This window comes from Rattus norvegicus, chromosome 5, assembly GCF_021556685.1.
Source record: "Rattus norvegicus strain SHRSP/BbbUtx chromosome 5, alternate assembly SHRSP_T2T, whole genome shotgun sequence".
Taxonomy (NCBI): Eukaryota; Metazoa; Chordata; class Mammalia; order Rodentia; family Muridae; genus Rattus; species Rattus norvegicus.
This window is the reverse complement of record NC_141538.1, coordinates 25,448,736-25,472,431: the sequence shown is the minus strand read 5'-3', so window position 1 is coordinate 25,472,431 and position 23,696 is coordinate 25,448,736. Positions and strand designations below refer to the sequence as shown.

Below are 23,696 nucleotides of genomic sequence, written 5' to 3'. Positions count from 1 at the left end.
ATTCAAGTGTAAAGCTCCGACGCTCTTTGCCTGGCTGAAGCAAGGTCCCTGGCTGGGCTACACCATAGTCTGCTGACTACCAGTGCAAGGGCCACCCGGGACAGGGGAAAGGTATTTTATGCTGGTGACCCAGAATAAGGACACTGGTGAAACTGCTCCGGTGCTCGACTTGGCCCAAGGATAGGACAGCCAGGAGTTTCTAGGGAAGTCATTGCTCTCCTGGCTTCATGCAGGCAAAACCTGAGAGGGTCACAGAGGGATGCCTCCCAAGAGCAGCCACAGGCCACATCTCTTCTCTCCTAGGGCTTGTTGGACTTGTCTAAGCAGTCCTGGCTGATATGGTTTGGTGGGGACTAGTTCTCTGAAATGCGTGGCGGGCCTTTTGGACTCCAGTTCTTGTTTGATGAAAAGCCCACCAGATTCTTCCAGTCCTTTCAGGCACTTCTCACTGACAAGTAGATGAATTCTATGGGGAAAATCTTTGAAACTCCCAACATTTGTCCGCTGAGAAGTCCTCACTTTAAATGTGATATAGAGGTGTTTAGCACGCCTGGCGCCTGGGCTCTCTACTAGGAGACAGGCTAGTAGTTCTCATCTCTCACTCTTGGTTATTGCGCGCGCGCGCACACACACACACACACACACACACACACACACACACACACACACACTCAGTGAAACAAAGCCTACAGACATCAGTCATGCCACGGAGAAGCAACTGGGTGCCGTGTCCACTGTAATACTCAGTAAGAATTATGATCAAAGAGGAGTTAGGCAAAGAGGCCAGAGGCAAGTTAAAAGATACTGGGAACTTCAGCACACACAGCAGAGTTGGTGAAGTGAAGTTTCACTCTGCTGGTAACACCATTCTTGCAGCCTAGAATATATTCTGACTTTAAAACTCAGGGTTTTATGCTTAATACTTTCCCCCTAACAACCAGAGTACTATTATTTTTTTTCTTTAAAGTAGCAAGTGGATCTTGGGGATTAAAAACCTGTTCTGTAGTTGTTACCAGAATCAAAAGATCGGCATCATTTTGGGCAATAAAACTATACAAGTCTTATTACATTTATCAGTGAATGTAGGCTCCAAAAGAGAAGGTAATGACTTGAATACACATTTCACTCATCATTCCTGTGATAGTAGGGTCAGATTTAATTTAAAAGTTAAATGCTTTGGAAAATCAGGAATTACTTCAATATATTAAATCATTTTCTAATTAAGTGCCTTAAATAATTTTAGAGGGTTGTGCTGTGAATTGAATGAATTAATTTTGAAAGTCTTCACCATTTCTTTACTAGTTCATTGAAGTTCCTTTTAAGTCACCCTGTGTGTAAGAAGCAAACTGTTCTTTTTAAATGCAAATTAGCCATCCTTTCTATAGACTAGTTGCAAGACTTCTATTTAACTTACATGGGGAATAATGGATTTTTAAAAATGCAAAGTCATAAGCCTTGTTTCTTCTAGGAGAATGGAAAGGTTTCTCCAGGGACTCTTCCCCTACCCACCTCTGTGGCACAGTCCATCAAATATATTTGTCATTGCTCCTTGTACTAAACATACTGAGAAGGACTCAAGATCTCACAAAGCCCAGGCACTTGTTCCCTACCCCATGGTGATTTGCATTGGTATAAAATTCCTGCCTCGATCCACTGTTTGAATTGCTTAGGACTGAGTCAATTAGCACTCATTTAGCAGGGAGGTGTAGAGAGATGTGAAAGAAGGGGAGAAGTTTTGAAAGGTGAAAAAAAATTCTGTATCTATATTTAGCAGAATCCTAGTTGAATCAGACTTCCCCATAGAGACAGATTGCAATGCAAACCTCTTTTCCTTCTGAGTTATAATGAACACACAGTTTATTTGAAATAACACTTACTTTGCTAGATTATTTGTTTTTAACAGGTTGATAAGATCATAAATTACTAATTATTTTTATCTTAAACCTGTCAACACTATACTGTTTAAAGTCGGGGTCTTAAGTCCCAGTGGAACCATAACTTTCTATGCTTTGGGGTCTTACAAAATGTAAATATAGTTTTCTGGTGGCGTTTTTTTTTTCAATGTCAGAAGAGATCCTAATTGAGAAAATGAATATCCTCTTTCTGAGCTTTTCTGAATTGAAATGTGGTTGTTTTACTCCACTGACACTTCCCAGCCCCTCTGCTCTGTCCAGTGCCAAAACACTATTTAGATTTTTCAGTTAATAAACTCTGTAGGAGGCACATTTGGAAGCAGTTTAACCCAGTGGTCTTTTGTAAGAGCACGATACACGATGAGCATATCACAGTGCAAACTGGCCTTCACATTCACACAGTCCACTGGGGGGACAAGGTCCACGATGTCAGTTAGAACAAGTGTGTGAGGCCATCCCCCCCCTCATACAAACTGCTAGAGCTGGTGGCACGGTGTGTGCTTTATGTAGGTCAGCTTTTGAAAGAGCAGTGGAGTTCAGAGCCCTGCCAGAAGCATGTAGGATAGAGGGAACAGCCTTCACTTCTTGAAAGCGCAGTGCTATTGTAGACATCGAAAGATGGGTACCAGATCAGAGTTTCATCCAATTAGACTATTTTAAGTAACAGTGTATCCCTTAATTGAACTGAACGTTACCAAAGAAATTAGATTAAATGAGCTCCCAATTGGAGTTCTGTAGCAAAATATAGTCCTATTTTTTTTTTTGTTCTAGTTGGAGATGTCAAATCATCATTTTGAACATATACCTACAGGAATAATAACAGCTTTCAGTTTCTTTGTAGTGTCATTTCTAAAGACCGTTTTTACAGATTTTATGCTAAAATGGGACAAAGACGTGGCACTTTATTTTCGCAACGATGTGATGTGTTCCGCTGCTGCTCAGTATCTGCCCACGTAAGGAGTCCTAATGAAATTACGTTCTGGCTTGGCTAATGATAGGAATACTGACCTCCCTCGTCCAGCTGTGGGAGGGGAGTCATAGGGCTTACTGCTATGTCCTGAGTCATCCATTGGTGGATGTAAGAAACTGGGAGCCCTACGTACAAACTCAGGCTTAACACTAGCTACATGCAATTAAAGAGGAGTGGTCACTGGGAATTCTGTTCTTTTGTATTGCAATGGAAAACGAATACTCTTTGTACGAAGATTCCAGAGGAAAGAATCATTTGAGGACAGATGTTGCACCTATGATAACTTTTGATTAAACATTATTAATCACAGTAATGAAATCTTCAGACTTATTTTCTTACTTGTGCTGTATTAGTCACTGTATTTTAATGGAGCTGCACATGCCGTGCCTAAAATGCTGGACTTGAAAGCACACAGACGTGGAGCTCTTATTCCAGTTTTGATGAATAAATACAAGAAGAAAGAGGAGGACAGAAGGAGGGGGAACAGGAGGAGAGGGGTTAGAAGGGGAAGAAGGGGAGGGCAGTAGGTAATTTAAACCATTGGAGTTAGCCTTAGCCATAACTCCTAGAACTTCTATCGATGTGTTTCTCGGTTTATTGATACTCTATGCATCATTTGTCTAATAAAAGTTTCCTTGGGAGTTATATGGGTCAGAACCTTCTATTAGTCAATGAATTTATAAACAAGAAAAACTAAGGCATTATATACTTTGGGGCACTGAAACTTATAGCACACAGAATCTTTAATGTTGTTATCTTGACGTTGTCAGATACGTTAGTGTCACCAATCCCAATTTTTAAATGTGCCAAAAATTATAGTCATGAGGTCTGCAGAGATCTAATGTTATTTTTAACATAGCATATGTGGCTGAGTATTCTGAAATTTTGTTGTCTATTTTAAAAGTTACTGGATGATCATGTTAAGTAGACTTGATATTTTGCTTAGGTGTAAAACCTGAAGCAATATTTAATATCTTCTTGAATATGTACTATAGGGTTGAAATTCCTTTGGGAACATGCTTGCAAAGAGGTTAAGAGTAAGATAGCAATGGAAATAAATTTGAAGCCTGAAGGGGTAAGGAAATTCATGTTGGTTTTGTTTATGAGCTGTTTGTAGTGGTCTTTTCCTAGTATTTTGCACATGTGACAGGCTCAGTTCAAGAGGGATAACCTATGCTGCTAGAGGAAAAGGATATCTATGTGGGCGCCTATGCTTTTAATACCCCACCCCATATTTTCTCTCCACTGCCTTCACTCCTTGAACAAAACTGGCTTGGATACTGTCCTGCCCACTGTTCATATGAACCCATGGGAGATGTGCTGTCTACTCTTAGCCCTTCTTTGCAGGCCTCTGACATCATATCTTTGGCTGCCTTGTTCCTCTTCTTATTAACATCGTCATTGCCATCATGTTAACCTACCTGCTCTTCCTGAAGGATCCTGGTTGTATCTTATGGCTAATTAGAACTGGCCCTTACTTACTTTTTAAAATCCCAATACCCTGCCCCCACCCCCATCCACCTCAACACTATTGTCATAGTGTAATAGGCTGAGAAGTTTAGATGTGGTGCTGCAGAGGAAAAGTAGTTGTGGCTGTTTTCTCTAAGCTATCTCATCTTTCTTCTACTACTCAATACGCTTAGAGTTTATAGACATGCTCCATGGAGCTCATCCTAAACAAGAAAGTTTCTATTGGGTTCTGGAACAGTATAAATATGTGACTGTGACTCTTAATTGGCATATACACCACATTCGGTGTGTTACAGTGCTAGAGAGAAAATATTTATCATTGACATATATTCCCATAAGAACACCCACAAAGAACTAAAAGGGGAAGAGTAGTCCCTGCAGAGTTTATTGAACTAACCACCTTATATTTAGGTCTTATGACCACACTGAATACTACTAGTCTTGAGTATTTCCAGGAAGTCATAAGTAAGAGTTGTGTTTCATATCTCAATAAATAAGAACTACAGGCATCATGAATTGATTGAACACCTTTAATGATTATACCTTTAAAAAATATCTTTAAGCATGGCCTAGAGTAAACTCATCCAACTCATCCAGGTCCTAGAGACTCTGCTTGTAGGGGAAGAAAGACTGCAGTCCACTGTGAACATGAATGTCGTGACCCTCAAACATAGTTCTTGGCTACAAGAAGCCTCCATTTAAAGTGCCAAGACACAATACTAGTTTGTCTAAACTGCGTGTCTAATTCTTACTAGTTTTAAAGATATCATGCTTGTCCTTGCATTTTCTTTTGAGTTGTTGTCCTCTTCTCAGTTAGTCTTCTCTGAATGTGTGCTTTTCAGAGTCAGTAGTCCAAGGTCTGCTTGGGTTGGTAGTGACTTGCTTTCATGGAACCTGGCCGGCCAAAATGATGCAGCTTACATGTGCTCTGGTGAATTTGAGATTTGTTTTGTTTCGTTTTCTTTGAATCTCTCTATGCCAAGTTTTATTCTGAAGAGCAAGTTCTCATTAAAGACATTGAGTTATAGAGTGCTTAGCGGTGTGGTTTATAATGGAGGGGCCAACAGAGTGTTAACTACAGCAGCACTTTTGTCACACTTGGCCATGTGCAGTCAGCATTGACCTTCATGAACGTTTCTGGTCCTAGCATGTGTTTCCCTTGCAACTTCCTGTATGAAATGGGACATTATCCTGCTGTGTGCTTGGACAATAACACTAGCAGAATAGGTAGGGGCAAGGTCCTTCCAAGAAGAAGCCTCTGTTCTTTCACGATGTGGGGAGCAGTATTTTCCAAGCCCTTTTCAGCTTGCTCACTGACAAGTTTATCTCAGTTGATGAAAAATTTTGAAGACCATTTTTGAGACGAATCTTCAGTTTCCATTTCACTCAGGAAGCATCATCACAGTTGTGTTTACAGTTCCAGATTTCACGACACTGGTGTCACTATGAGTTATTTTCTCTTGTCTATTTTTTTAAATTAAAACTTTTAAGTGGTTTGGCTTTAGCCAAGTGCCTATTGCTTTTTATCCACAAGTTGTGGCATTTTGCAAAAATCTATGTTGGAGGGATTCCTGGAGAATTTAAGGCTTGGTTGGCTGATAAAAACGTCTGTCAGGGGCCAGGAAAACATGCTGTTTTGAGAAGCCACATGGATTTACATGTGTCTGATCCACAACACCAATGACCAAATGCCCTTGGACTAATGTCATGGATGCCATTGTGAGGATCTGCCTCTCCAGAGAAATTGCGTGGACAGTATTTGAGTATTTGCATCATATATGGTTTGGGTTTGTGAGTGTATTTCTGTGCTTCTCATGGTTCTCCATCTATTTCTGGCCATAAGTGCACGGGAGACTTCATCCTCACTGGCAGACTCCATCAATCAATGTGTACAAGAACAGCAATTAAGGAAATCATCACAGCTCCTAGTAAGCCCTGGGGATTACTCCCTTTTAAGAAACTTAGCCATATTTCAGGGGGAAAGATACTTCTGAATGCCAAGACTTTAATTGGACATATGCTACATAACCTAGTGGACTAGAGAACCAAGTCTTTCTGAGGAAAACTCCAGGCCTTTCCCAAGAAAAGACTTCTTTTTGTTGATAGTTCAGGAAGAAACCTCATAAGCCTGTTCGTTCTAGGTTAAAACAAAAACAAACCCAACCATGAGGGTGAGCTTCCCTCCTGCTCTGCCTATCAGTGTCTGGAGAAGCCTGGCTTTGTTCTGAGGTTGGCTAAAAGTTCTGACACTAAAACTCTGTGTCCCATTTGCCCATTTATTAAAAAAAAAAAAGACTAAAATTGGAATGTCTTCAGGATAATTAAGAAGCCAAGGCAAGTAGATTATTTCATGATCCTTTGGTAAAAGGGATCCAGTGGTTCAAAGAATGGTAGACTGTAGCCAAACGCGATGCCTAGCCCATATCTGTTTCTCTTACCTTGATGGAAGTGTTCTCAAAGTCCCAAATCAGGAAATCTTTTGGATGTTAGATGAAAATCTTTGCAGAGAAAAAGAGAAAATGAGCAAGAAGGGCTCTGAAGACGTACAGTGTGTGATCCCTTTCTTTAGACATTGGTATGCCTCTCTGGGAAACTTTCTTCCCCACGGTCAGAAGTCTTCTACCTAATAAGGAAAATGCTATGGATAGGATCATTGCCTGATCTGCACTGTCAGAAGAGAGGACAGAAGTTTAGAACCCAAGAGGAAAGTTCCTGAATTCAGGGAGTCAAGATTACCTCTCTGCCCTTTCCTGTGATATGAGTCAGATATTTACAATATTACATGAATAATGAATTATTAAATGCAGCAACTCGGTCTACAGAAATTACAGTTGCATTAGAAGAATGTCTGTGCACTACCTGATTTTCCTTAAGTCTTTAACTCAATGAAATGGTTAATTTAAAGAATAGTGGATAAAGTTTTGCATTCACTGGTATCCTTTCAACATGGTAAATACCAGTTCTTTTTTTTTTGAAGCCAGTACTCCTTAGCCTAAAATGCCAGTAACAATTGTATAAAGAGAAATGTTAATAATAAAGAGGCAAGATAACCTTTCAACAAAAGTATATTTTATCATCTGGCAGATGCAGTCATGAACATTAATCATAGAAACCTGCAGATAGTAGAAGCTTAATATCAAAGCTAATGATTTATTTTATGTTAATGACTTTCTGCTCGGGCATAAAAGACCTCTCATAATGGACTCTCAGAGCTCTGTTCAGTTACTAAGGCTAATGGGATAATCTTTCCTCTCCCAAAATTAAGCTTTTGAAATAAATTATGCTGTTATTTTTCAAGGTAACTCTAAAAAATTTACTGCAAAACTAATCTTTTAAGAACTGCTTAAAGTAATAAAAAGATGGGGGAAGGGAATCCCAGCAGAGCCTTACCAGTTGTGTGAACAATCTTTCTTAATTGGAGAAAAGAAAGTTTTCATGCACGCTAATATCACTGACCCTGTAATACTAGAGAATTTTAAAGTCGGACTTGTGTAGCGCACTCTGTCTTTGGGGAGTGCCTCTAATACTACAATAGAACGTGTTTTTCTCATCCATTGCCAGCCAATAATGAGCCAAATGCTACCAAGACATTGGAATATTTCAACGAGACATTTGAAAATCATGTTTACAACTAGTTATAACCAACATTATATTTCAATAAGAGATAATTTGCCTGTTAAAGTTTACATAATGTGCTAATCATGTCTGGTGGTTAATAAAGACCTCCTACTCACTCCCCTGATGGCTATAAAAGGCTATTATATTCGTGGTAGTGGTTCAGGTACAGCTGCTGTGTGTCAATAATGCATCATTGTCCCACTAATCAACACAGCAGAGGTCATCGCCCTAAGCACCTAAACTACCTAGCCTCTTTCCAAAATATTTATTAAGACCTTCTCAGCACATCTCCTTTATTTTCCTTAGCCTCCAGTGAGTTAATTCCACTCCAAACTACTTGTGTGATAAAGGTTTTGTAACCTGAGCTAGGTCATAGAAGAGATTAATATATATTCATACTAATCTCCCATAAACATGTTTGCTTTTCCACAGTCATTTTTGGAATTAGTGTCTGAGATTTTAACAGCCATGAGATCCTTTGTAATTAAGAAGGCGCGTGGCAAAGTGAGGAGAGTCCAACTTTATATGTCATTTATGAAGACATTTAAGAAGAAAACAGTTTCATATAACCAGAATTAGTTCATGTACTCAGAGTAAATCAAGTAAGGGGAAGAGATACTTATAATTTTTAAAAAAATAATTAATGTTAGTCTATAGGTCTGAGGTAGTAGTGAAATATTGTTTTCTTAATTGTTCTCATAACTAGGAAACTAATACTAGTAAAAATTTCCTATGCCATATTTTCTACATGCGAATATTATATTCGCACAGGCTTTTCATTTTGTTGGAAAATTGTGCAAACCAGCAAGCCAGCTAGGTAGACACTGTGACAGCCCAGTTGTCTTCCTGGCCTCTGTGACTGGTCATGTAACATAACCCATGTTTTTGTGTCCTTTGAGAGAAGACAAAGTGTTAAGCTAGTAAGACCTCACTTTCTCATATTATACTACTGTTTCCTGGCTTTCATTATCTATTATGATAACCCTGAATATATATTTGTGTATGAGAGAGAGGAAGAGAAGGGAGAAGAGAGAGAGAGAGAGAGAGAGAGAGAGAGAGAGAGAGAGAGAGAGAGAGAGCAAGCTTAAATGTTTTCAGAGGAGAAAAACAAAACAAAACTGTGCTCCCATCCTCAAGTCTGCTAGTGGGAGGAGCTTCCGTGAGGGAAACCTAGTGTACAATGGTGCATTTGTCATGCTTTAAATATATAATGCCTACAATCCAATATGTACAGCACAGTTGTGATCTATGAAGCCCCTGGCTCGGTGCCATTGTTTGTAGTCTCTACGGTTGTCATACATTGTTCTTTGCACATCACACCCTTACAGCAGAATTTGACACAATTTCTAGCTTTCAGCCCAGCACGGGTTTTCCCTGCACAGCATACATGAGTTTGACAGGGTGTGTTGAGGACAACCCTGGCAAGCAATTGATATTTTGAAGTGGCAAGCGTTTCAGCAGCTGCCTGCTTGTGAAAGGGAATGATAAGATACACTGTATTGTTAGTTGCAGGGAAAGCATTAAGGTTTAAGCTCTGTAAAAATGTACACATTATTCGTCAGTAGCAGAGCAAGTCTTTTATGTTTTTTAGAGCTTACCTCTCCGGCTGATGTGAACTACAATGACATTGGTCAGTAAATGAATAGGAGTACTTTGAATTTGAACTGCTGCCAATTTTACACCAACAAAGGAACTGACAAAAGAAAGATTTTATGTGAAATGCAAAGCAATGTTTGGGGGGTGGGGTGGGGAGAAAGAAAGCGAAGCAAGAGAAAAGAAAGCCCGCACTAAAAATATTCTTTAACATACATTTGCAAGGAGGCCAAATAGTTAAGACCCATCTATTTTTCATGGCTCATCAGCTCGGACCTAAGCAGTTTAAAAACCTGTTGTATACACATAGGCTTTCGGAATAAGATCATATGGACGGGAAGTGTTTTTCTAAACATCTCAGTGAGCCCTGGAGGCCTGTTGGCAGAGTATCAGAGTCACCCACTGCTGGAGCCCCCAATTCTCTCTCTCTCTCTCCAGTAGTGGGAAATTGTACTTTAATCAGTTATGGCACTTTTAGTGTGTAACGTTCATTAGCAAGGCAATTTGTCATGATTGTTAATGGTCAGGATGCAGGCACTCTCTCACGTGCACAGCCCAATAAATAAGGAGACAGATATTTCAACATCTGATAATATTAACTTGTTTCAAATTTGTAATCCAAGGTTAGTTGCTCAAAAGAGACACAGCAGCCGACTTACCAAGCGTGCTGCATTCAGTTCCCCTTCCCTGCTTCATGGGTTTGGGGCTTTAAGCAGCACACTAATGTGCTGGTAGGAAGGGCACAGTCTGTGTTCAATGTTCAACAGAAGTTAACTTATGAGCAGGGTTTCTTCTGGGTTCATCTGGAAAGAATTTATGTGCATAACGTTTTCTATAGAGCTCCATAAATTGGGAGTTTTGATGGGTATGGTATTTCTCATCTGCTACATAGTCTTATCCTGATTAAAAAAGTCACATCCTCCAGTGGTTGATAAACTGGATGGCCACTTTTCATGTGGACTTAGAGTCATGATCTATTTTTAAAGTTTTAAAATTCAACTGCAAACTATACATAATGAAGTGCAATAGGAAAATAAGTGCTTTCTTTTGCAGTTGGCTCAGAATGATCATTTGCTCATGGTTCTAAACAGGAGAAAGGGGTTTGAGAGCGTTCCCTAGTTGCAAAGGATATATTTTAAAACGTAGTTTCTATTTTCTAGATATGACATCACGTAGCTTTCCAGATGCAATCTTGTTGACATTTTCATTTTGAATGAAAGAGTCTAGCCTTCAGAATCTAGTGATTTCTCAGAACAGAACCTGTTCTTGCCAGTAAGCAAGGCTGCTACTGTTTAAGTTCCTGTGGAGCAGTCCGCTGGTACGCTTGGCTGAGTGTTGTCAAAAAGGTTTACCTCATGATTGACAGCCGGCAGGAATGTGAATGGAGATTTTAATTGCGTATCATGTGTGCATATCAGAGTGAGTGAATTCATGACTGTGCTTAGCTCCATATCCGTACAGGTCAGCCGTGCCAAAATTGTGCTCTTTTATACGCAATTTCCAAACTAGAAAGGTGGTGTGGTGTGGTGTGTGTGTGTGTGTGTGTGTGTGTGTGTGTGTGTGTTAAAATCATGTGTTATCCATTTATGAAGTGAAATAACTTGTGTTCTCTTAGCTTCAGAGTTTGAAAGTAGAACAAAAAACTATTTAGAGATTTTTTTTCTCTTTTACTCTGCACTTATAATGTGCTTGGATGATATAAATTCTTCTTAAGCTACAAGTTGAGGAACGTCTGCCAGAACGTATTTTTTTTTATGGCACTCGCTATGAGAAGTGTTTCTCTTGCTCCATTCTGACTAGCCTTCCCTAATGGTACTTTGAGAAGAGAGAAGACTCCTAAACCAGTGGGAACATATACTGAGGTCAGTTCTCTGACTAGAGCTTATAGACCTAGTAGTGAATGAAGACTGAGACTAGGCAATGTATTTCTGAGATGTGGAAGATTTGTACTGCATTTCAGTTTTTAAATGACATTAATAAGCCTATGAGTATAAATTTAGAAAAATTCCACTTTGGTTGATAATATATAAGGCAAAGATTTATTTATTTATAAGAAGCACTTCTCTGCCAAGTTGCACTAGTGGGCATATTCTACTATCTTGAGCTGTCTACAATATAAATCATACGTGATTTTTAAGTGAAGTAAAAGTTTCTTTGTAAGGTATCTTTAGCTACAATGACCCTAGGTAAATAAAGAGCTTATTAATATATAAAAAGAGAAGAGGCTTTTTAAAATGTAGAGTCTCACTACATAGAGCAGGCTGGCCTTGAACTCACAGAGATCTGTCTGCTTCTGCCTCCCACTTGCTGGGATTCTGAATAAAGGCACAGTCTATTGTTTTGGGGGGAATTTTTTTTTTTGTTTTTGGTTTTGTTTTTTTTTTTCACTTTATGGAATCTCAGAGTTTGATACTTGGATAGTTAATTTAGAACAAAGCTATATTTCTGTGTCACTTTGATTAGTCAAGAAAATGTCAATGTTGCGGTCATCCTTAATACATGTAAGGAGTGGGAGGCGGAAGGGAGGGTGACCTCACAGCCTGAGTATGTCGCAAGCAAATTTAACTTTGTTCTGGGCTCTGAAATATTATCTCAATACATTTTAGGACATAGGAAATGGCCTCTGCTGTGTGTGGTGGTGGCTGAATGAAGGTACAACTATGTCTTTAAAATGCCAAAGCAAATGCTGTTGCATTTAGATGTTGGGATTTTTGTATGGGGTGACATTTTTGTAATGCTCTGGCAGACTATTTCATACTTTTTCCTGAGAGATCAGACAAGGGAGAAAATATATACACTTACAAAATGATTTTTTAAAGAAAGTATTCATCTGAACGTGTTTCAGCAGATACCCTGGTACTGAGTTTCACCAGGCAGAGACCACAGCAGTAAAAGTGTTAAGGTCATTTCCATGTCAGCTGCTGCACTTGCGCCCTAGTACCATTTCTATTATAATTTCTGATGTTCAGGTTGGTCTGGTGCAGAGCCCACATAAATAATTGCACACAGGTAAAGCGGAATATTTCAGCATAAGTGGACTTTTTATTTGGAACGTGCCGCTATATAGCTTTGGTCATGGTAACAAGCCATTCTTATTCTTTGTGAGAAACTGAGAAGTATTTACTGATTGCTATTGGAAGGAGAGCCTAGTGATAAAGGGGACAAGAATGAGGCTGAGAGCTCTGGCCCCAGATAGATCCAGGAAACTGAGGTGCAGTCACAGCATAAGGGCCATGACAGAAAACTTGAAGTTTAGTGTGAGGGTCAGAAAATAGGCAAGGAATTGATTCTGGAGGACCCCTGTGGCTTCCTGGATGGGGCGGCCTTTCAGCTGGCCTTAAAATTTGGTTGGCAAAGAAGAGGAAAATTACTTCTGACTCTTTGAATTATGTTTTAGACTCCTATTTTTCCGAATGTCATGAGGCAACTTAAACAAAGAAAGGAGAGAGACTGGCGGTAGAGCTCAATGGTTACGTACATGTTCCACCTGCCTGAGGTCAAGCCTCTACAGCCAAACAAAACTAACCAAAGCAAACAACCAAACATCTAAGGAAACCCAGCAAAGCAAATTTAGGGACTTTTAAAAGCACATGGGATCCAGCTAGGGAACAAGGAACACCCGCCTCTTGTCTTGAGTATTAAACTATACAAATATTGAGATATTTAGCCTTTGTTTCCTCCTGATGAGGAGAAAGTAGGAGAACACAAGGAGCAACAAATCTCTGACTTTCTGAGCCATGTGTAAGCATTAGTTACCTACACAGCCAAAGGTTTTCTCTAGGAAAAGCTGTAACAACTCTAGCCAAAGGATGCCAAACACTGAAAGTGAAGAAAGACACGGAGGTATGAGCCCTTGTGCTACAGAAGGTAGAGCATAAGATGTGGTAGCTTAAACTCCCGGAATTGGGTAATGAATCGAGAGCACTGGAACAAGAATTGGGTCTAGCTAATGGGAAGGACTCGTGGAATGATACACACTTGTGGAAGTGGTAGCTCTCAAGAGCGTATTAACCTAAACAGAATAAGACAGGGGAAGTTGGCTTGGAAGTCAAATGCTTCCTGTCAATGGTCTGATGCTTGTCCCACATAAGAAGGTATATATCAAGAATAGACGTGCACACATGTAATCTCGGCATTGGGGATGCTACAGCAAGAAGATTGGCACCAGGAATTCTCTACTCTGCTTTGAAGAGAGGCAACAATGAAGAGGGAAGGAGCCAGACAGCATGGGTGGAGTTGGGAGAATAATGTGCTCATGTCACAGGATGAACTGATGATGGTTGGTGATGGAGGAAGGTCTTCGAGTATGCTTTTGTATTTTTAGGTATCAGTATAAAAACTAACATGCTGGGAATTTGCAAAGTCCAAAGGAGGGAAAGGTGAAGAAATTAAAGAGTGGTGGTGGAGGTATTGGAGGCAAAGAGAACGTATGATCTAATAGATGACAAAGACATTGTCACATACATGCATGCATGCATGTACACACACACACACACACACACACACACACACACACACACACACACACACACTACAAGCCTGACTTCTTTTCACCTCTTGCTGATGTAATTTGTAACATGACTCGTTACTTTCAAGAGTCCTTTACATTATTGTCTTGGATTCCTTTCCCTATCCCTAGACTCTTTCCCACCTACAGGGGACTCTGTTCTCTTATATCCTTTTCATCATAAGGATACAGATAGGCAGACCTCTCAGTATTGGGAAGACAGCATCTCCGGCTAGATGGATGGCATGAGTAGATTTCATGTATGTGCTTGAAGAATTTCCCCAGTGTTATGTTTAGAACTTACCATAAATTCAAAGTCCTTCCTATTGCTCTTTTATACCCCTCAATATTCCTTCACCTGTTTTTTGTAGAGTCGTAGTGGAAATTTCATCCAAGAGACATGTTTTGCCTCCAAGAAACTCACAATAGACCATAATTATTTTTGATTTTTGCCTCTATCCAAATCAGGATAACTATTTTATACTTAAAATATCTCAAACTTATGCCCACAATGGCAGGCTGAGAGAACATGCATTATATATAGCTACTGTTTGTGGAATTTATTCCCTAGTTCCCATTGTAACAGAACAAAACTGGACAACAATGAGAAACAGATTCCATTCACATGATTCCAGGAGTTTGTGGCACAGGGCTGCTGTGGACTCACTTCAGGAGAGTGGAATGAATTTGTAAACAGAGCCAAGCATCATCCAGTGTTGGGGTATATCATGAAAGACCCATTGTCAGGATATTTCATCTGTAATCATTGTAGGGTGTATGTTAACATAGCGCCATCACCCAGTGATAATATCTTATGGGACCTTTATCTTTGTCTGTCATTGCAGAAATGTGGCTATGTGTATTTTCTATCTTCATTGCATACTCACTAAATACTGTATCATAAGTTGCTATGTGCCATGACAAGTGCTGAAGTTATTAAAACTTGCATGCACTTGTACCTATGCTCTAAGTAACTCTACTGAAAGATGAGAGAGAACCAGAAATGGAATAGCTAACTTTAAATTTTCCCATGACCACTGAATACAGTCAGCATGGCATGTCCCCATTTCTGTCCACACATTTCCTTTCTCGGTTCTGGTCATTCCTGTAGCCTCGATGAGAGTGCTGAGAACAGAAGTAGCATTCCTCGCCCCTTCTAAAGTTCTGCCTGGAGGCAGATGATGCCCGTGGGATACTGTGACTCGGTAACATAAGCCAATAGTGATTGTTTATGAAGTGGCTGAGGGAATACATTTTTAAAAATTGAAATTCTAGTCATACAAATATTTAAGTCTTTGGAAATTTGAACCAGGTATCGTTCAAAAAATAAGCAGCGGGGGACCGTGCTGGGTATTTCCTTTGATGCTTCCAGGAGCTGAAATTTGTTGCTCAACATTACCCAATGCCATTTTTAGGTTGGAAGCCATTCTCAAGTTCAGGATGTTTGTAAAATGGTAACATAATCACTGGCAGTTTTGTTCAAGTTCATTATAATAGATTTCAAAAGGTAAACACCGCTGCCCAGTTACAATTTTTTTTTCTGATACAGTCTCTGAATTCTGTGAGACAGGCCCTTTAAGCTTATAAAATAATTCTGCAGATCTCATGTTTTCTTACCAGCTCATGCCTTACCCTAATATGGTATGGAGGCAGACTGCAATTACACTTTCACAATTACTTTATTATACGGCTGAAATATACTCCCGAAGCTCCTATTACCTTTTCCAAATACCATTTGCACAGACCCGCTGATGGCTGTCAGCAGCGCTTCCTCGGGACAATCAACCATTCTTAGTGGGTTGTGTTTAAATTCAGAACACCACAAATAGAGAGCACCTCTCTCTCCTCACTGATGAATTTTTAATGCTCAAGCATTTATAATAATTCAAAGGACTTCATTACAACGGCATGCAGAATCGGGCCCGTGTGTTTTAGGATGTTGGATCTTTATTTGCGATCTTTGTCAATGATGTAACAATGAGAACAACGTAGCATTAATAGCGAGCTTTTGTGTCTGTAGCAACCTGAGAATTACCATGTCACCGGGTTTGAGCGTTTTTGCCCTAAAAAGAGGTTGTTTTAAGATTTCCTACTCCACATAATTTGCTCAAAAGCTTCTCCATTCTTCATAATTACATTTTACAGGGGAGGAAAAGAAAAGATTCTAACCCAGGTCTTTCAATGGAAGCTGAAATGACATAGATTCTAATATGAAATACACTTACATTAATAACAAAAATGCTAACCTTCCTTTTATATTACAAAGAGATGTGTTTGCGCGTTTTGTTGTTGTTGACATTGAAATTAATAACCTAACAGCTGCAAAGATCCCGTTCTTGGCATCTTTCAGAAACTTCCACAAAGAGGTTTGGCTGGCTCAGAACCTCGCGATAGAGTGGGGTTCCGCTCAGTGAAGTTTTCCCTTCACCATTTTGTTTCATTTCCGAACTCTACTCACATGAGAATACCTAACATGTCAGAGCATCTTCAACCAAGTATCACACTGAAAATGCAAATGGGAAATTACTAAAATGTAGTCATCTTACGTGATTTTGTACTATCTTACATCAACACTAAGTTATTTGAAAAATGGAAAAAACATTGAGCCAAATGCAAAAACTCTAGATGTGAATGGTCTTGTAAGTCTAGAACGTCCAATGTCCAGACATAAGCAGACAATCAGGGTCCCCCCTATCCCCGCAGGGACTTAATCATATAAACAACATCATTTTTAAAACAGCACAATTATGAATTTATTTGGTTCCAGGCCATTTGCCGTCTCCCTAACATATTCCTGTATCTTTCTGACTGGTGTCAAAATACACCAGATCACCAAACTACCCCGTTCGTATCCTGATGTGGTAGAAGGATGGAGATAGAATCTTAGGGCCTGAGTACAAATGTTAGATGGAGCTTAAGGAAACTTCGAGCAAGCTACTTATTCCTCATCTTTTTTTCTCTAAACCATCAAGCTTGACAACATCAGGATTATTTTACAAAAGGAGTAAGGGAATATTAGGGCTTTGTTAGAGAGTACTTACCAGTGCCAAGAGGTCCTGACAGTAAAAGCAACTAGTGTTGCATCTAAGATAGACACCAAATTTAAACACTTAACCTTGTCACATAATCCGTAAGGAGAGACTCCATCACATCTGCTGTACTCAGTGCTATGAGTAACATGCACAGCAAAGCAAGTTTCTAAGGCACAACCCTTGCTGACCGTGATCTCCACTGGTTCCTTCATAGCATTGCTAAGAGAAACTGCAGTGTTTGAGATTGGGAGGTTCCCAAACCATGTGTGACTAAAGGCCACTCGATTTTATTGAAGCAGCAAATGAGAAGGCATTTCCTTACTACAATGGTAGTAAGAGGCCAGATTATGCGTTATAAATTAGAAGAGGAATTTGAGAATCAGAAAGCCAGGATGCTGGGGGACAGGAGTTGGAAGGACTCAAGAATTCTTACAAGGCTTGAGAGCAGGCCAATAACAAATTCCCACTCCACTGGTAGATTTATAGATATCATTACTAGGGATCTTATGTTGATGTCAAAAAATCCCAGCAAATCTGACTCAATGATAAGTGGGGACTATGCAGACTTTCAAACTCAACCCCCTTATCAACTCATTCTGTTCCTTTCTTAAACAATAGTTCTTAGGATTCCGAGAGGAAAGTTCTCGACTTCAACAAGTTCTTGATTTGGGGAAAAAAAGAGTCATTCGAAAATAAGAAAATACAGAGAGAAGAACATAAAACAACAATAGGTCTTATTCTCGATATTCAGTAAGAGCTTCAACATTTTGATTCTCCCATACAAGTGAAGATCCTAGAGATTCTGGGGAAAGGAATGACTTTTTAGTAAGTTTTTTAAGTGTCAGAAAATAGAGAAAGGAATCTTGCATAGCTTCCTGGGTCTTTCCTTGGTGGTTCATTTCCTTAGATGCTCATGGGACTCCATTTTTAGATGTTTTAACTCAGCTGTCCATTTCACTCTGGTTCATTTTGGCCCCCACACTTCTTACCCTAGCAGCATCAAGGCTTCCTCTCCTTCACCCACTGAGGAATGCCAAGTCTCATTTATCTGTTAAAGCAAAGACAAATGATTTATTTTGATCAAAATTTAAAAACATCTTCATGAAGGAAAGTGAATATGCTTTGGCCAACCGGTTCAAAATGTTTGTGGATAAGACACGAGGAAACAATAATTATTTGTTTTAATAATTTATTTATATGTATAAACAAATATATAATAAACATATAGTTTATTATAATAATTATTAATAATAAGATAAAATGATTATTGTTACATATCCACACACCATCATGTTTACACAGTCTACAACTTTGAAAGTAGCTGATTTCCAATCCCTCCAAGGAAACACTGGAGCTCTCTTTACCATCCTGTATAAACTATTTGATCCAAAATGCTTGGACTTATTACATAAACATCCTATTAACGATGACTGTAAATTACTTGGTGTTGCCTTTTGGACTGAGATGATACACTAATTATCTATCAAATCTGGGATAGTCCGTGACATATATAAAAAGAAAGAAAGCAAGCACAAGGGAGTCTTATGAATCCGGGAGATGTCTAAACCAGTTTGTTGGGGGCATCCCGCTTGGATACAGGGCTGGAGAGAATGGGACTGGCTGTGTTTTCTCAGCAGCAGGTACCCTGAGGTATTCTAAGGTTTAGAAGGTGACAGAACAGCTTCAGTCTTGTGTACCTCTGTGCCTCTAGTGACCCTTTGTTTTCTCCAAGATTGCCGGAAATGATCTTTAACCATTGTCGGTAAAGCGGGACTCACAACAGCTTTGTTGTGGATTTCTAGGTTGAGTTTCAGGCTCTTAACTACATTATAGACTCACAATTGATGTGTGTCACAAGGTTTAAAGAGCTGCTTACAGGGCAATTGCTGATCAAGAGAGAGGAACCGCCTTTTGCCTTGGAGATGAGATAGAACCGGTCTGTATGTGTCACTTGTCACTTTCAGCTTTGGTTTGAGGTTTGTCAGAGGTAAACTTCCACAGGGGAGATGGGCAGGTACCTCCTAAAGTGTGTCAGAAAAGGAGTCAGTGCTGTTCAAATGCCCGCTGATGTTTTGGAAATGCTAATGGGTATTTAAAATAAACTAATTATAGTCATTTTTATGTTAGTCTGCTTTACCAGGTGATGATAAGAGTGTGAAAGAGGCATCATCATTAAGCTTGTACTTTTATTAGTAACTTGATAATTAACAATTATCCTTTAACTGGCATTGTACCATTACAATTTTCAATGTGAAGCCATGCCATAGAGCAGGGTGGAGAAAGAGATTTCCAGTTTACAGCAGAGGAAACGGAGGCCGTGTGTAGTTCAGAGACTTAGCTACAATCATGTGACCAGTGCTTGAGGAATGAGGCTATGCTGAGTGAGATCCACACACCTGATCTTCAGCAGCCAGCTCCATGCATTCCTATAACTGAGGTGAGGAGAGTTCCTGTGGGGACATCCAAGACATGGGCCAGCGGTCCAGCAGGCCAGTAAGGATGTCAAGGAGAATCAGTTACTTCATCTTATAGGAGCCCTTATTTCAAACAATGGGCTTCGTTTTTATTACTATCAATATAGTTTTTCTTGCAGAGTATTTCTCTGAGTCAGGGTTACTATGGCTGTGATGAAACCCCATGACCAAAAGCAAATTGAGGAAGAAAGAATTTAATTTGCTTTTGCTCTCACATCGAAATACTTAAGATAGGAACTTAAGTATTTCGAACAGGGCAGGAACCTGGAGGCAGGAGCTGATGGCAGAGGCCATGGAGGGGTGCTACTCTCTAGCTTGCTCTTCTTGGCCTGCTCAGCTTGCTTTCTTAAAGAACCCAAACCCAGCAGTCCAGACTGGTACCACTCACAATGGACTGAGCCTTCCCATATCAATTAATTAAAATTATTATTAATATCCCATACCAATAAATTAATTAATAAAATGCTCTACAGGCTTGCCTACAGCCCGATCTTATGGAAGTAGTTTCTCAATTAAAGATTTCTCCACTATGATGACTCTAGCTTGTTTCAAGTTGACATAAAATTAGCCATCTCAGTATTCTTGGAAGAATTGAATATCTATAAAATTAATATTGACAGTGTTTTATAAGTGATTTTTTGAATGTTCTGGAATGTGGTTAAACCATATTGACCTCAAATTATCTATCTATCTATCATCTATCTATCTATCTATCTATCTATCTATCTATCTATCTATCTATCTAGTTTCAGAAAGACACCATGTACAGCAACAATAACAGATACTCCATAAGAAAGTATTTTCTCCTGAGTGATGTTTCAGGGTCAAAGTATGCCCTAAAATTATTACCTCTATCATCTAATTCAACACAAAATAATGCAGCCACGGAAGGTGATTCAATAAAATTCTTCCCCTCAGTTGACAAAAGAGATTTATAGAATGATGTGGTAAGGGTTGAGCTGGTGGTAGAGGTATGGAAGAGGTGCAAATGCCAGTCACATGTATAACAGTGGCCAGCATTCAAGCTCGTCGGTGTCATTCTCCTGCAATACAGTCTAGCTGTGGCCTTTGCGTGCCTCTAGTAAATACTGTGGCATCTGCAAGACAGAAAAACTGGCGAGGAGTCAATTCTGCACCGACCAGAATGGAGGATGACGAGAAAGTGTGCTTCCTTTACGAAGCTGTCAGTGTAGAGGGAAAGCTCGGGGGTGTACATGACTTTAAGAAACAGGGTTCACTCTTCAGAAATGTCAAGTCTGGATACTCAGCTTCTGAAAACCCTTCTGCACTGACGCTGGCCAACTATTGGTTTGCATTTCTTAAACATCCGAAGGCTGGGAATATAGTTCAGAGGTAGAGTGCTTGCTCAACATGCCTCAAGTGTCTGAGTTTAATCTCCAACACAGCAAATAAATACATACATACACACATACATACATACATACATACATACATATGTACATAAATACATAAATACATAAAATAATTTTTTCTAAATTAAAAATTAGTAGCCATCATAACAATATAAAAATGAAATAATAAAACTGTCAGTATAAAATTTCCAAATCCAATGATTAAGGGATATTTAATATGTTGTTGTAATAGCATGCTATTATAACATTAAGTATGTAATATATTATAGAATATAAATAATTTATTACTATGGACAATTATAATAAAACATAAGACTATATTTTCATGTTACACTATAAACTAATTGGAGCATTATACTTTTATAATGCTCATAATTCTACATTTCATAATATTTAATAATTTTAGAAATAGCGAAATAATTCCTTCTTCTTTTTCTCTTTAATTATACCCAGAGAAAGAACATCTATTAATTTATTGTTCTTTCTACTATTTTTATTAAAACATAAGTATTTGTTATTAAGATATGTTTAATATCAATTTAATTCTGTAAAGTATGTAAAACATGCATTTGAACAATATTGATTATGTTCTTATTAGTTTCCTTTTCAGTAAATAATAACTGAACATTTTGTGTGTTAACTGAATCATAGTAGTACTACCATTATTATTTTGATATGTTGATGCTGTACTTGTCTTGTTTAGCAGGATAAGTCAACAGATACAGCAAATAATGAGACATTAGCTTTTGAAAATCTTGTTATTGGGTGCTTACCAACACAGAATTCAAAGTTGATGAGTCTACCATTGACCCCTATTGAGTCATTTTTAAAGGTTTGAATTATAGTTGTTCTTGGTAGTACAAAGTCTCATCATTTGCATAGGCAAACTGAGGCAGAATAATTACTATGAATTCAAAGCTAACTTGGGATGCTTAGCTAAAACATGGCTTGCGAGACCTTCATAGCAAGATCTTGTCTCAAATATAAAGCTGGATTGTTAAGGACAAAGTCAGGACTCAATAGCTACATAAGATACAAAAAGACATAAGATAAATTTTCTGAACAGATTTCTCACTAATAAAAATTTAAATAATTAAATATTTAATTATTTGTTCTGACTTAATATGTGTTGAAGTATCAGCATTCAACAGCCTAGGACAAAGGCTTTCCTGGCTTCTGAAATAATTCAAATAAAAGCAATAATCTACCATCTGATCTAGCTTTCCAACTCCTAGGAGCATGGCTACAGCAGTCCAAGTCGTCATACAGCAGTATACCTGATCTTCTATGTGTCCTAGCATAAATAATGCAAAGGAAGAAGGATGTAGTCATGTACAGAAAGACCCGCAGTGTGCTAGGGCAGAGACTCACGGGTCATTGCTCTGTGTCACAGAGAAATCAGTTCACTAGGCACATGAAAGGAGGCCCTGAACAACCCTGGACTTCAAAGGGATAATCCATGCGTGTGCTGGTTAGTTTTTATCAGCTTGACAAAAATTAAAGTCACCTAGGAAGAAGGACTCTGACACGAGGAATTGTTCCCATCACACTAGCCAGCATTTTCTTAATTACTAATAGGCATAGAAAAGTATATCCCTTTCGGGGGGACTGCTGCAATCCTGAGGACTCAGGTGGGGATGGGCAGAAAAGAAACTGGGCAAGGCAGAACTGAGCCGAAACCAGCATTCCAGCTTGGTCTCTGCTTCGGTTCCTGTCTCCAGTTCCTGTTTGAGTTCCTGCCCTAGTTTTCCTTTATAATGGTCTGTGAGGCAGAGTTGAGAGCTGAATACCACCCCATACCCCAAGTTTCTTTTGGTAAGAAATTTTGTTGTTTGTTTTATTTATTTATTTTTTTGGTGTGGTTTGTGTGTGTGTGTGTGTGTGTGTGTGTGTGTGTGTGTGTGTGTGTGTGTGTGTGTTTTATCATAACAACAGAAACCAAACTAGAACAATACTGAAGAATATGAACTATCAACTAGGTCAAGGCTTGAACTGTAAATACCATGCATGAGTTTACTTGCAAGTTAGTTTTGCTAAATCCCTTAACGTAGTGAAGGCTGGAGCTAGGCTTTGTTTCTCTTAAGTTATTTTGGAGATTGGCATTTGCCATTGATGCCTATAAGAAACCATTTAAAAGTGTTGATGAGGAAGTAAGTTGTCAGATGAGATATGGGAAGAACACTCTGAATTCCAAGACGGGAAGAAGGAATATCAATTAGAACTTTGACTTAATTGACCAACTTCAGTGGACCTGTACATACATCTGTATGTAGTGTTATACAGAAAGCACACGAACAGAGGCTTTCAGGAAACATGTCATCAAGAGTGACTAATATAATAAGATAAGGCTGTATGAATGGCCATTGACTTTTTTGTAGAGTTCATTGTCATCTGGGTAAAGCTAATGAGGAAATGGTGAGTTTGAAGTCCCACGGAGGTAGACGAAGGAATGAGAAGAGACTGTGGAGAGCAGGGACTTGAGCTCTTCTCTAGCATTCTTGTCTGAGGCTTTAAGGAAAAGAATGGAGCAGCTCTTGGAAGACTTGGGCCTGACATGTTGATACAGTGTTGGAAACGAAGGACTTGAAGATAAATAAAGGGGCAGAGCCTCTAGGGAAGAGTAGGAAAATACTCATGGAGCTGAAGCTGGAGAGACAAACTAAAGCCTCATTGGAGCTGAAGTAGGACTACTTTTGGTGGATTCCAACACACTGGAGCTTTGAAAGTGGAGAGAACCAAGGGGAGA

The 23,696-nt window shown here is 39.1% G+C and overlaps 1 protein-coding gene across 6 annotated transcripts in view; it reads left to right on the top strand.

The window, feature by feature from the left end:
• Tox (thymocyte selection-associated high mobility group box) overlaps positions 1-23,696 on the top strand; it is a 297,248-nt gene that overhangs the window by 1,885 nt on the left and 271,667 nt on the right.